Source organism: Girardinichthys multiradiatus, chromosome 15 (assembly GCF_021462225.1).
Source record: "Girardinichthys multiradiatus isolate DD_20200921_A chromosome 15, DD_fGirMul_XY1, whole genome shotgun sequence".
Taxonomy (NCBI): domain Eukaryota; kingdom Metazoa; phylum Chordata; class Actinopteri; order Cyprinodontiformes; family Goodeidae; genus Girardinichthys; species Girardinichthys multiradiatus.
In genome coordinates, this window is record NC_061808.1 from 39182189 (window position 1) to 39194902 (window position 12714).

The window sequence follows — 12714 nt, forward strand, 5'->3', positions numbered from 1 at the left end:
TCCCTTCTTTCCCAACATTTTCCTAACACTTTCTTACCTGGGTGACTTTCATTTTGTCCTTTCACATGTGTCCAATAATTGACCATTAATTGTTGTCTTATAATATATAATGATATTGTCTCCTGACTATTAAGACTGTGTCTTGCCCAAGCCCAAAATGTAATAGATTAAAAAATAATCTAAAAGGAGGAAATTATGAAAATCTCATAAAAATATACACAACTCAGACTAAAAAGAAAAATAAAACAATTAAATGTGGCCTACTGAACATAAGATCTCTCTCTTCAAAGACATTGCTAGTTAGTTACCTGATTTGTGACAATCAGATTGATTTATTTTGCCTCACAGAAACCTGGCTGCAGCAAGAGGATTATGTTACTATAAATGAGTCAACTCCTACTAATTAGTTAAATTTTCATATTCCTCCAAATACTGGGCGAGGAGGAGGAGTAGCAACCATCTTTCAGTTCGATTTATTGATTAGTCCCAGATCAATTAATAGCTACAACTCTTTTGAATATTTAATCCTTAGTTTTCCTCATCCAAAGCACTAAAACCACTTCTGTTTGTTGTTTTGTACCGTCCACCAGGCCCTTACTCTCAATTTTTAGATCAGTTTTCAGACCTTTTATCTGATTTAGTGTTAAATACAGATAAGGTTTTTCGTTGTCCGATGAGCTAACCCCTCCCTCCTACTTCCCTATTTCTAAGAGGATTGCTCAATCCAGTTCTCCATCCAACGGGTCCGGACTTCCCTAAACCTGAAAGATCTTACTAAGCAGGTTTACTGAAAGTTCTGTTTAAGCTGGTGTCGGGAAATGACACGCCTTACCTCTGACAGCCTGCATCCAGAAGTCTCACCCTTCTTCAACTGGAGGTCAGGACGACCGAGTAGCCCGCAGCAGTCATCCACTCCTCGACAGTCACTTCTGTTAACGGCTGCTCATTCCCTAATATCACAATTGGCACTTGGTATATGTGCTAGGTTAAATTTAGCGACTCGGCATGAGCCACAAGGGCGTTGTTTTAACAAGCTTGGCTAAGGCAACCTATAAAAACCTTCTAAACTCTCGTAGAACCAGGCAACCAGACTTGAAAAACCAACAATAAGGTAACTCAAATAATTGGATGTCCACGATTTATCTAGAATTTTATATGCTTTCTTTAATTAGTCACGCTTTTGCAGGGATCAGTAACAGCTTAAATTCGGCAACACATAATAATTTCAGTAATAGAAATGAATCAATCAACTCAAACTGTCTTTCCCTGATGCTGAAACTAGTGAGTTTGGAGAGGCTTTGCAGACGGAGGCTCATCCATGCACCCAATGGGGATGTTTCTTCTTGTAACCATGAGCGATTTCTTGAAGGAAAGATGGCTTTAATCTTCAGTTTTCTTCCTCTAAGTGGACAGGCACTGATGCTCCATGTTTTGTTGGTCAAACAGGAACTTTGCTGTCATGTCTCAGAAGACAGTAGCTTCCAGAGGCTGAAGAGTTGAAGGAAACCCCGGAGGTATAAAAGAGGTTGAGGACTTCCAGAAGCCGGAAACTTAGAGCAATCAGTTGTTCACCGATCAAGTTTACTTCTGCTGTCTGGATAGAAAGGCTGTAGATTAAATCAGATTCTTAATTTCGAGGCACAGTCCTTCCAGGGCACACAGCTTGATCCTCTTTTTAATGCAGTCGATCAGCTGGGCTGTGTCTCTGGTCCTCTGCTTCATCTGTAGCATCTTTCTCCGTCCGATCTTGTTTGCTGGTCTTCTGCGAGGAAACAACCGCAGTTCCCTTTTTTGGCATTGCTTTTATAGTGCAGATGCTCTTACTGGTCGGCCCTTTGTTAGAGGCTTCTCCGTTATTGCGCAACATGCTATTGCCCAATGTTGGACCACTTGTTTGCTGAATATTGGACCATTTGCACGTTGCTGGACGCTACCAGACCTTCCAGCGTTTTCGGCCATTTTGTATCCCAGGACAGTCTGTTACTACAAATCCCAGCGGCCACTGCGGCTGATATGATATGTCCTGAGTCTGACGTCACAGGAGGTAATATAAGAAGGTGAACGCTTTAATCCATTGCCTTCAGCTTGGGACCTCGACAGGGTTACCACACAACTGAAGCATCTCTCTGGAGAAGAAGACGTCCCACGTGGATTCTTCATTTATTCTCCTTTGTGGGCCAACGAAAAATTCAAGAAAGAGGTTTCTGGAATGAGAAGGCCAGAAATTTCACTTTGCCGATCAAAGACGTGAGTTTAACACATAACCAAAAAACCCCGGAGTTTCAAGGAGACGCAACTTTCCCTCCTTGTGTTGTACTAGTCGACTGCAGACGGTCAGATCATATTTTTCCTTTTCGCCAAGGAGGCCAAAAGACGGAAATTGACCACTTTCTTGTATCCGCGGATGCGTGGAACTCTTCACTTTGATACAGTCGATCACAATATTCTCTTAGAAAGGCTAGAATATGCTGTAGGGATCAAGGGAACAGTGCTGGCCTGGTTTAAATCTTATTTGTCTGACAGATTCCATTTTGATCATGTAAATGATAAATCATCTTTAAACTCCAGGGTTAATTGTGGAGTACCACAGGGTTCAGTACTTGGGCCAATTCTCTTTACTATGTACAGGTCCTTCTCAAAATATTAGCATATTGTGATAAAGTTCATTATTTTCCATAATGTCATGATGAAAATTTAACATTCATATATTTTAGATTCATTGCACACTAACTGAAATATTTCAGGTCTTTTATTGTCTTAATACGGATGATTTTGGCATACAGCTCATGAAAACCCAAAATTCCTTTAGCTCATCCAGAGTGTTGGGTCTTGAGTCTCTTAACGTTCTCTTCACAATATCCCACAGATTCTCTATGGGGTTCAGGTCAGGAGAGTTGGCGGGCCAATTGAGCACAGTGATACCATGGTCAGTAAACCATTTACCAGTGGTTTTGGCACTGTGAGCAGGTGCCAGGTCGTGCTGAAAAATGAAATCTTCATCTCCATAAAGCTTTTCAGCAGATGGAAGCATGAAGTGCTCCAAAATCTCCTGATAGCTAGCTGCATTGACCCTACCCTTGATAACACACAGTGGACCAACATCAGCAGCTGACACGGCACCCCAGACCATCACTGACTGTGGGTACTTGACACTGGACTTCTGGCATTTTGGCATTTCCTTCTCCCCAGTCTTCCTCCAGACTCTGGCACCTTGATTTCCGAATGACATGCAGAATTTGCTTTCATCCGAAAAAAGTACTTTGGACCACTGAGCAACAGTCCAGTGCTGCTTTTCTGCTTCTAAATTCAGACAAGGCAGAAGTTGTCATCTTTGGACCGGAGTCATTTTAAAAAAGAAACTGCTTAGTCAATCACTTAACCTGGATGGCATTAAATTGACCTCCGGTAGTAAAGTAAAAAACCTTGGTTTTATTTTTGACCAGGACATGTCATTTAAATCCCATATTGAACAGGTTTCTAAGGTTTCCTTCTTTCACCTCCGGAACATTGTCAAAATTAGAAATATCCTATCCAAGAGTGACGCTAGTCCATGCATTTGTTACTTCAAGGTGGACTATTGTAATTCTTTACTATCAGGATGTCCACAAAATGCAGTTAAAAGCCTTCAGCTTTTTTTTTGACTCTGTTTCAACCTGTGACACCTTTCTGGAGGAGGGCATCATCCAAGCTTCTGCTGGCAAGAACTTAATGCTCACCCTCTACCGATGATACGCTTGGCCCTGTCTTTCAGTGTTTAACCCTGTCTCTCTCCTAGACATAGCAATTGACTGAGCTTTTACTGTAACTAATTATATGTGCTGTCTTTCAGACTCTAACCTTGAAAACTGGTTCAGAGTTGATCTGTTCTTTCTTTCTAGATAAAACGACTAAAGGAGCTACATCCATTAACATTTACTTTTCCTTCCCATAGAAAGTACTCCTGGATCAGTGCTTCAGTGTTCTTTTTGTGTCCCTGCTCTGTTCTCTCGAACCCCCAGTCGGTCGTGGCAGATGGCCACTCACACTGAGGCTGGTTCTGCTGGAGATTTCTCCCTGTTAAAAGGGAGTTTTTCCTCTCCACTATCCTTACATGCATGCTCAGTTTGAGGGATTGCTTCAAAGTCAACGCCAGTGACTGTTCACTGACGCTACATGCTCATCCAGGAGGAGTGACTGCTACAAGTCTCTGACTCAATGCAATCTGCTGAGTTTCCTTAGATAGAAAAACCTTTTATCCAATTTGAATAAATAACTGAATCTGACTGCACTGTTCAATGGTTAGGATTCGTTGGAAATGTATGTACCTGACTTTGTGAAGGGCCTTGAGAAGACATGTGTTGTGAATTGGCGCTATATACATAAATAAACTGAATTGAAAACTGAACTGAACTCTACACAGATACTGGGGTTGTTTCAACTGCCCCTAAACAAATTCTCAATGCTGGAAAGACTCACAAATGAGAGAAACACAAAGATGACAATTAGATGATTTTATTAGCTGATGTTTGTTTTCTTTTGGCGCTCGGACTCCAGTGGAAGACATGGATGCTGATAATGACATGAGCTTGAATAATCATCTTAGGGTTAGAATTTCAGAAGTCTTCCCCCCAAAAATGGGCCGAGGATGGGGCCGAGGCCGAATATTAACGGAATGCTGCTTAGCATGAATGATGTGAGATTGATAAGTGAATGGTAGATGTGATGAGATCAGAATCATACGAGGAGAAGATCAAACTGACTGAATGGAAAGATGTTGAGAGCCTGACAAGGTGTGAGAAGGAATGATTTGAGCCTGAAGGAGTGAAAGGAGATGGACAGAGTTTATGCCAAGGCGTAGAGGGATGGACTGTGCCTGCCAAGGCGTAGAGAGGGTACGGTACCTGCTAAGATGAAGAGAGAGATTGATTGAGCCAGCTAAAGCAAAGGAAGAATAGAATGTGCCTGCTAAGGCGTGGAGAGGGATGAACAGTGCCTGCGAAGGCTGCTAAGGAGTCTAGAAAAATTAATTATGCCTGTTAAAGCATAGAGAAGGATGAATTGAGCCTGCTGAGGCGTGGAAAAAGGGATGAACTGAGCATGCCAAGGCGTGGGTGAGGAATGATCTAGTGAAGAAGCAAATGAAATCAGGTTTAAGCAAATATTTTTTTCTTTGGTTCTCGGAACCCAGTCGAAGATATGGATGATGAAAATGACGTGAGCTTGAATGAACATCTTAGTATTAGAATTAGAGATGTATTCCCCCCAAAAAGGGCAGAGGCCGAGGCCGAAGCTGAAATAGAAACAGTATGGGAGTTAGTATGAATGAAGTTGGTCTGACTGGCGGGGCGTAGAGAAGGGAGATCTGTGCCTGAAAGGATAGAAAAGAAAATTAGTGAGCCTGGCAAGGCGTGAGGGGTGGACTGTGCCTGACAAGGCGTAGAGAGAGATAAGGCGTGTGCCTGACAAGGCATAGAGAGGAATGAGGTGTGTCTGACAAGGCATAGAGGGAGATTGATCTAGAGAGAATAAAGTGATGAGAAGAAACGTGGGAGACATAACAGATAACATCAGCTGACGGATGTTGGAGGATGGGGACCTTGAAGAAAATGAGGGGAGAGAATGAGTTTTGATAAAACAATCTTACATAGCAAGGATAACTTTAAACTGAAAAGGCCAACCACCACCAGTTAATGCAGAAGCTCTTACCTAAGAACTGATAGATCATTGAGCAGACAGCACAGAATGTATGTTTGGGCGGACATATGAAGAGAATGCTGAAGTTGACCAGCGGCCGAGTTGCTGTAGGGAAGCTGTTGAAACTCCTAGGGTAGCTGCTGAAGTGGCTGCCCCGATTCTGAATGAGTGACCTGAGAACTGACTAGGTGGAAGGTTGCATTGAACTAAAGTTTGCCACAGAAATTTGAGGAACCAGGAGGCGATCAAGGGAACTCCTTCTGGAGTGAGGAAAAGGGGCATGCTGGGTGAGCTGAATTTGTAACGTTTGAGAGCAAAAGTGAACATGGCTTAGAAAGGACAAAATGAGCCATCAAGGAATAGGGTGTGAAGTGGAAGGAGCTAGACCTGAGATCCATTAGCGACTAAATTATAATAACCTGGAACATGATGGGCAGGAATGATGAACTTACCAGTTACGGCCTGCCAGGATTCGACGGAGGTAAGAGCTATTTCCGTGAAATGACCTTACTAATATTGTCTGTTCATAAATTGTTTCATAAGAGTTTCTTATTCTGCTGCGGCAGTAATGCAGTTAATGGTTATATTTTGAAAACACTTAGTCCGGGAAGGTACTGTAAATCGATTGTCGCAAACTGAAGAGAGCATACCAACCTGGTATGCAAAGAGAAAGTGTGCTCCACAATTATGACAGGAAAAGATATAGTTAAGGTGTATTGAAACAGTAAATGGTTTCTTAGCGCCTGGTTGAACAAGGTTGGTATAGATGTTCAAATACGTAAATCAAGGCGCGGCGCTGATGGTGTAGGGGTTAAGCACGCGACCATATACAGAGGCTACAGTCCTTGAAGCGGCCGTCCCGGGTTCGAGTTCCGGACCCGGCGACATTTGCTGAATGTCTCCCCTTCTCTCTACCCCTCTTTCCTGTCTGCCTACTGTCAAAAAAATAAAGGCCACTAGTGCTGAAAAAATATCTTTAAAAAAAACAAACGTAAATCAATATTTAGATATTCTACATAGCAAACAGGTTGTTGATATATGTTGCAGTTTTTGGTTGTTTTTTTTTTCCCAGTAGAGGGTGCTATTGTTCTTTGGTACGTTAGGCACAATAGGAAGGTTTACTAGTTTCAATGTTATAAAGGCATGTAAAGTCACAGATGATTGAAATATTATGCGTTGCATTTATTTTGTTTAATGGTACTAACAAAATATAGAAGGAGATGGTTACAAGTTTCGAAATATACTTGGTAAAACAGCAAAAGCACTCAAGGGAAATATTGTCAACGATAAAAGGGGGTTGTAATAATTTAAGGTAAATAATTAATTTATGGTAAATAATAAGGCAAAAAAAGAGGTTAAAAGCAGCATATTGAAAGAGTTACTAAAGGTATTTATGTTCTGTATATTTTTTAGCTCCAATGATGTGTTCACATGCAAGGCTCTGTCAACAAAGGATTGTGAACCATCCGTTTGAGAGACAATCTTTTCGACCGGGACTAGAGATGGTAAAAACTGTAACGAGTCAGCCGAGAGAACGACATCGCCGTAAAAGAAGGAGATACCATTCCAATTCGCAAGGAGACTGATGCCTGGAAGCCAGCAGTTTGAGTTTGGCGGGGGAGGAGTGCTGGAAGAAAGGAAGAGAAGAACAAAGAGCGCTCTGATGGCCGACTGGGCCGCAGGAATCAGGAGGTGGTTTGCGCATGATAAAATTTCAGTGGCGAAAATAGACCAGTCTAGGCAGACTCCTGATTAAGCGAGGGTGGATACAGCTTTGGCAGAGAAGGATTTGTGATATTGATAGAAAAATAGGGAAGCCATGTTTGAAATATAGGTCGACGAAGAGGGATATTTTTTGTAAGGCGGGGATCAGATGATTTAAACACAGCAGCAAAGCCATCAGGGGAAGCGACACAGTGGTCATCCTCGGGAGATGTTAAAAATGAGAGAAACCAGATTAATGAGCAGCCCCTGCAGGATTTTGGAGCAGTGCCTGAGTGGGATGTTAGAATGCATTGGAGTATATGATCTACCTGAATGTAAAAGAGAAGTGGGAAACACAGCATGCTTGAAGGGAAAATGAATGAGGAAACTGAGAAGAGAGAATGAAGTGATACATCTCACCCTTAGAGACGAGCCAGGACAAGCGTTGTGATGGTGGATGTCAGTGGGAGGGGTCGAGGAGGGGGTTGAGCGCCGGCAGAGCAGAGAAGAGGAAGTGCTGACGTGGCAGAATTAGAGGCGAACTCCCAGAGAAGTTGAGTAATGGATGGTATGGAGCACTGGAGAGAATCCATGGACGAGATCATTCATCTACCTGCTTCATTCAAGCAGGTAAGATTGTGGGATGGCCGGAGTAGATGAAGACGTCAAAGCCTGGGGTGTGGGAGGAAGATCGGAGGAGAAACCGCTGCAGAAGGCTGGCTGGGTGACGTGGCGGCGGGAGCAGGGTGGAGGCAGGGCGACCTTGGCGACGCTTAGCAGGAGGATTGGAGGAATTGTTAAGGCGCTTTCCACTTGCCCAGAGCTGAGACGGTGGAAAAGGGGCCCTCAAGGCAAGAGGCCAGGCGAAAGCTCCTACGAGCAGAAGAGGAGGAAGGAGGGTGAGGATCCATCACGAATCATGGCAAGGAACCAGCCAAGTCACCGGAGTCGTAGTCGGACATGACACGGCTGATCATCAAAGTTCAGCTGAAAAGCAGGAGATTATGTGTATGAAGGTCTTTTAAAGTGAAGCTTGGAGGGATGATTGGCTGAAGAGGAATGTAGATCAGGAGCTGATTGGCTAGAGCGGAGAACGTGAAGGGGTATGTCCCAATTCAGGGCCTGGATCCTTCGAAGGACCTGGTCTACATGGGCTGGGTCCTTCGTCGACTGCTAACACCACGGAGGCCGAAAGTGAGCAGCTGCGGCCGAAAGTGAGCAGCTGCGAATTGGGACGGTCTAGCCTCACTGCCGGGAAGACTGGCGAGGCAACCCGGCAGTTACTACACCGGGAGCGGAAAACTCTGAACACGTCGGAGCACATTTGAAATTAAGCGATGTCTTGATAAATCAAGCAGATATTTCACGTCTACACAGTTATATTCCTGCACTAAATACATTGTAGAAGTTCATTTGTATCACAGAAAGTGTAATTTTTCACAATTTACTCATAGCTTTTGCCGCTGTGGTCCGCCATAGCTGCCCCTGCTTGACCAATCCGCTTCGACCCGCAATGAATCATGGGAAATGATGGACCGCGAAGGATACTTCAAATTGGGCAAACGAAGGATACATTTGTCGGCCGCATTTGAAGGAGTCTCGGAAGGATTCAATTATGATGTAATCGGCCAACAAATACAGCCTTCGAAGGATTCCAGTCCCTGAATTGGAACATACCCCATGTAGTTAGACAGAGCCGGAAGTGGAGGTGAGTCTTCCAAGTGGAAGTTTTGTCAAAACATTTTGTTTAACCAGGTTTTAGCCACTGATCCACATACCACACACCTATAATCCATTCTTGAACGAATTAATGACACATATGTTTTAATGAATCAAAGATAGCGCCCCATGTCAGTTAATTTCCTATGAACAATTACACCTAAAAAACACTCCCCCCATCCATCTCTTTCCTATATAAGTGTATTTTTTTAGTTACTCCAGCTTTTGCATTTGTGAAAACATGACTTTAGTCTTTTCAACAGAAAATTTAAAACCTCATTCTACCCCCACTTTTCAACTTTATCTATCCCCTCTTGAAGTTTCATAATAAAAACAGTTTTTTGTAAAACCGTAAGACTAAACGAAATACCTGCAGGAAAATAAAAAACACTCCCCCCATCCATCTCTTTCCTATATAAGTGTATTTTTTTTAGTTACTCCAGCTTTTGCATTTGTGAAAACATGACTTTAGTCTTTTCAACAGAAAATTTAAAACCTCATTCTACCCCCACTTTTCAACTTTATCTATCCCCTCTTGAAGTTTCATAATAAAAACAGTTTTTTGTAAAACCGTAAGACTAAACGAAATACCTGCAGGAAAATTAAAAATTTTAACCTATTCATTGCTGCACTCTGTACCTTTGGTCCATATTTTTTTACCATAAAATCCAACTCCTGGGGAGGAGGTAATTCCTAAAAACCCTACTTGGCCATTACATGTCTGGTTAATGGGGGAATTTTCCTTAAAAATTTGTCCATGTCTGGACCAAGGGTCAGAGCCTTCTTGGCGCTCTGTAACCTTCCCCCTAACTATTGTTAGGAGAGCCCAGCTCAACCACGGTCAGTCGGGAGGGGTCTCCTACATTAAACTGCTTCTCACTTCACACAGCGAAGCCCGCCTCGCTCAGTTCTATGGTGGATTTTCCTAAATCACCTTTGTCCCCAGTAAAAACAAATGTTAATTTTAAACATTTCATTTAATTAGCAATACCTTTTAAACTTTTATAATTTTAAACCATTTGTAATTTTGTTCTGGCATTTGGGTATATTTTAGATTAACTTTATGCACTCCTTGGAACTATTTTGATCCATTATGCATCTCGCCAATGAGGGAATATTCCTTTTAAAACTGGTCCACATCTTGACCCAGAGTCAGAGACTTCCTGGTGCTCTGTACCTTGTTCCTAACTTTTTTTAGGAGAGCCCAGTTTGAACGAACTGTCTGTTGGGGAGCGGTATTTTACAGTGAACTGCTTCTCACTGTGGACAGCAAGGTCCTTTCCAAAGTCAAAAATCCTTATTAACCTGTATCCCTGGGAGAAATTTTACCAATATGTTTTAGCGAACAGTTTAAATATAATAGTCAAAAGCAACTAGAACAGTCAACTTCTGTGACCACTTTTCAACAATTAAAATTGCTCCCCGTCTCTTTATACTAAATTCAAATGTCTCCCTCTTTTTCACATGGCCCCATCATCCACAAAAAGTGAAAGACCCTCTGTCCTTCAACACACCAATTACCACTAAAAATAATAATGGACTCACTATGCGTCATTGTGGAATTCCCCTTTACTATCGTCAAACTTCCAGAATAAACCTTACCTAACCTTACACGTATTTGTCTTCCTTCAAAAGAATTCTTAATCCATCTAAATATTTGACCATTATTTATTTGACCATTTATACCCATTCTTCTAATTATGATTAGTAGCCCTTCTCTCCACTTCATATCACATTCTTTCAATAGAGTGTAGTGGCAGTATTTTATGATGTAGACATCATAAAATACTGCCCTACATTCTATTCTCCCGTGCCATTCTAATTTCATGCTCCAATGACAATGCTGGATCCAATGTACTTCTCCCTCCTCTAAAACCACTCCGATATGTTGATACAAGTCCTTTATTTTCTATATAGTATGTTAATCTTTGATTTCTCCAGTGCATTTAACACAATTCAACTGGATTTGCTTTGTCAGACACTCCAGAAGACTCAGGTGGAGGCCTCAACAATAACCTTGATCAAAGACTACCTGACAAACAGACCACAGTTTGTGATACTGAAGGGTTTTGTGTCTAACCAGGTAGTCAGCAGCACAGGAACACCACAGGGGGCTGTGCTTTCACCATTCCTTTTCATTCTGTACACCTCAGATTCCCAGTACAAGACAGACTTCTGTGAACTGCAGAAATACTCGGATGATTCTGCAGTTGTGGGGTGTACCAGAAATAGACAAGAAGTTGAGAACAGGGAGCTTTTGGACCGCTTTGTCGCATCATGTCATCTTGAAAGTGACTAAAACAAAGGAGATGATTGTAGATTTTAAGAGAAACGAGAATAGATCAAACACTTCACACATCATGGTAGAAGTGGAGGTGGTGGAGGAGTATAAATCCCTGTATTCACCTGGACAACAGACTGGAGTGGAGATGCAAATGTGAAGCCGGCTACCAGAAGGGACAGAGCAGACCGTACTTCTTGAGGAAGCTTCAGTGTTTGCAGCAAAATGCTACATATCTTCTGAAAGTCTGTTGTACAGAGTTTGGTCGCTTCTGCCATCATCTGCTGGGGTAGCAGCATCAGAGCCAGGGACTTAAAAAATCTCAACAAGCTAATAAAAACAGACTGGCTCTGTACTGGGGACTTCTCTGGAACCTTTGGAGATTATTGTGCAAAGAATGCTTCTTCATAAAATTAAGAACATTATGGAGAACCCTGAGCATCCTTTTCATGAAATTGTCGTACAATAATAGTGGCTTCAGTCAGAGGCTTCTTCTAATCTGCTGTAAGACAGACTGCTACAGGAGATTCTTCTTGCCCACAGCCATTAGCATCTACAACAGCTCTTTGAAGAAACCTGCATGATATGAGCTACAACATTTAATTTCTCTTTGGGATTAATAACGTATTTAACTAAATAAAATTTGATTCTGTGGAACATATATTTATTGTCAACACATTGAGACAATTTGGATTTGGTTTCTTGATATGATTACAATGTCAAATAACAATGTCGACAGCTGTGTTTCTCTGTCAAACGGCACATGTCCTAAATTCAAAGTAGAAAGAGGAATTAGATGGGGTTGCAGGATCTCACCTCTTATTTATTTTAGTCACAGAAATACTGGCAGTTACTATTAAAAACTCTAACATTGAACGGTTGGAAATAAATAACTAGAAAATAATCATAAGTCATTTTGTGGATGATACAACACTCTTTGTAAAGAATAAAGAACAAATATCACTGGCTTTCAAAGAAAGTTATTTTCTCAACACAGGTCTGCCGTGAAATTGAAATAAATGTGAAATTATGAGCATCCATTTCAATCTGAAAAGACTCACAAAGAGAAGGTTGGCAATTAGAAAAGTTTTAATGATGTGAAATTACATTATTATATCTTTGGCGCTCGGACCTGGGAGGAAGACATGAATGCTGTGAATGAAATGAGCTAAGATGAACATTTGTAAGGCTTAGATTTAGAGATGTCTTCCCCTGTGGAAGCATAAAACTGTGAATTTCAGCTGCCCGGACCCTCGACTGAGAGGGTGTAGATAGACTTTGGTCTCTGTCTTTTTCTCTCTTCTCACAGTCTCCACAGTTTCCTGCACGCAGGAAGA

At 41.9% G+C, this 12714-nt stretch overlaps 1 long non-coding RNA gene across 1 annotated transcript; it reads left to right on the forward strand.

Moving 5' to 3' along the window:
* Positions 1-7016: 7016 nt before the first annotated feature.
* Positions 7017-12345, forward strand: LOC124882238. Its single transcript, XR_007041842.1, has 2 exons — positions 7017-9085; positions 11075-12345. It is a non-coding gene; the product is annotated as an uncharacterized LOC124882238 (long non-coding RNA).
* The last annotated feature ends 369 nt before the right edge of the window (positions 12346-12714 follow it).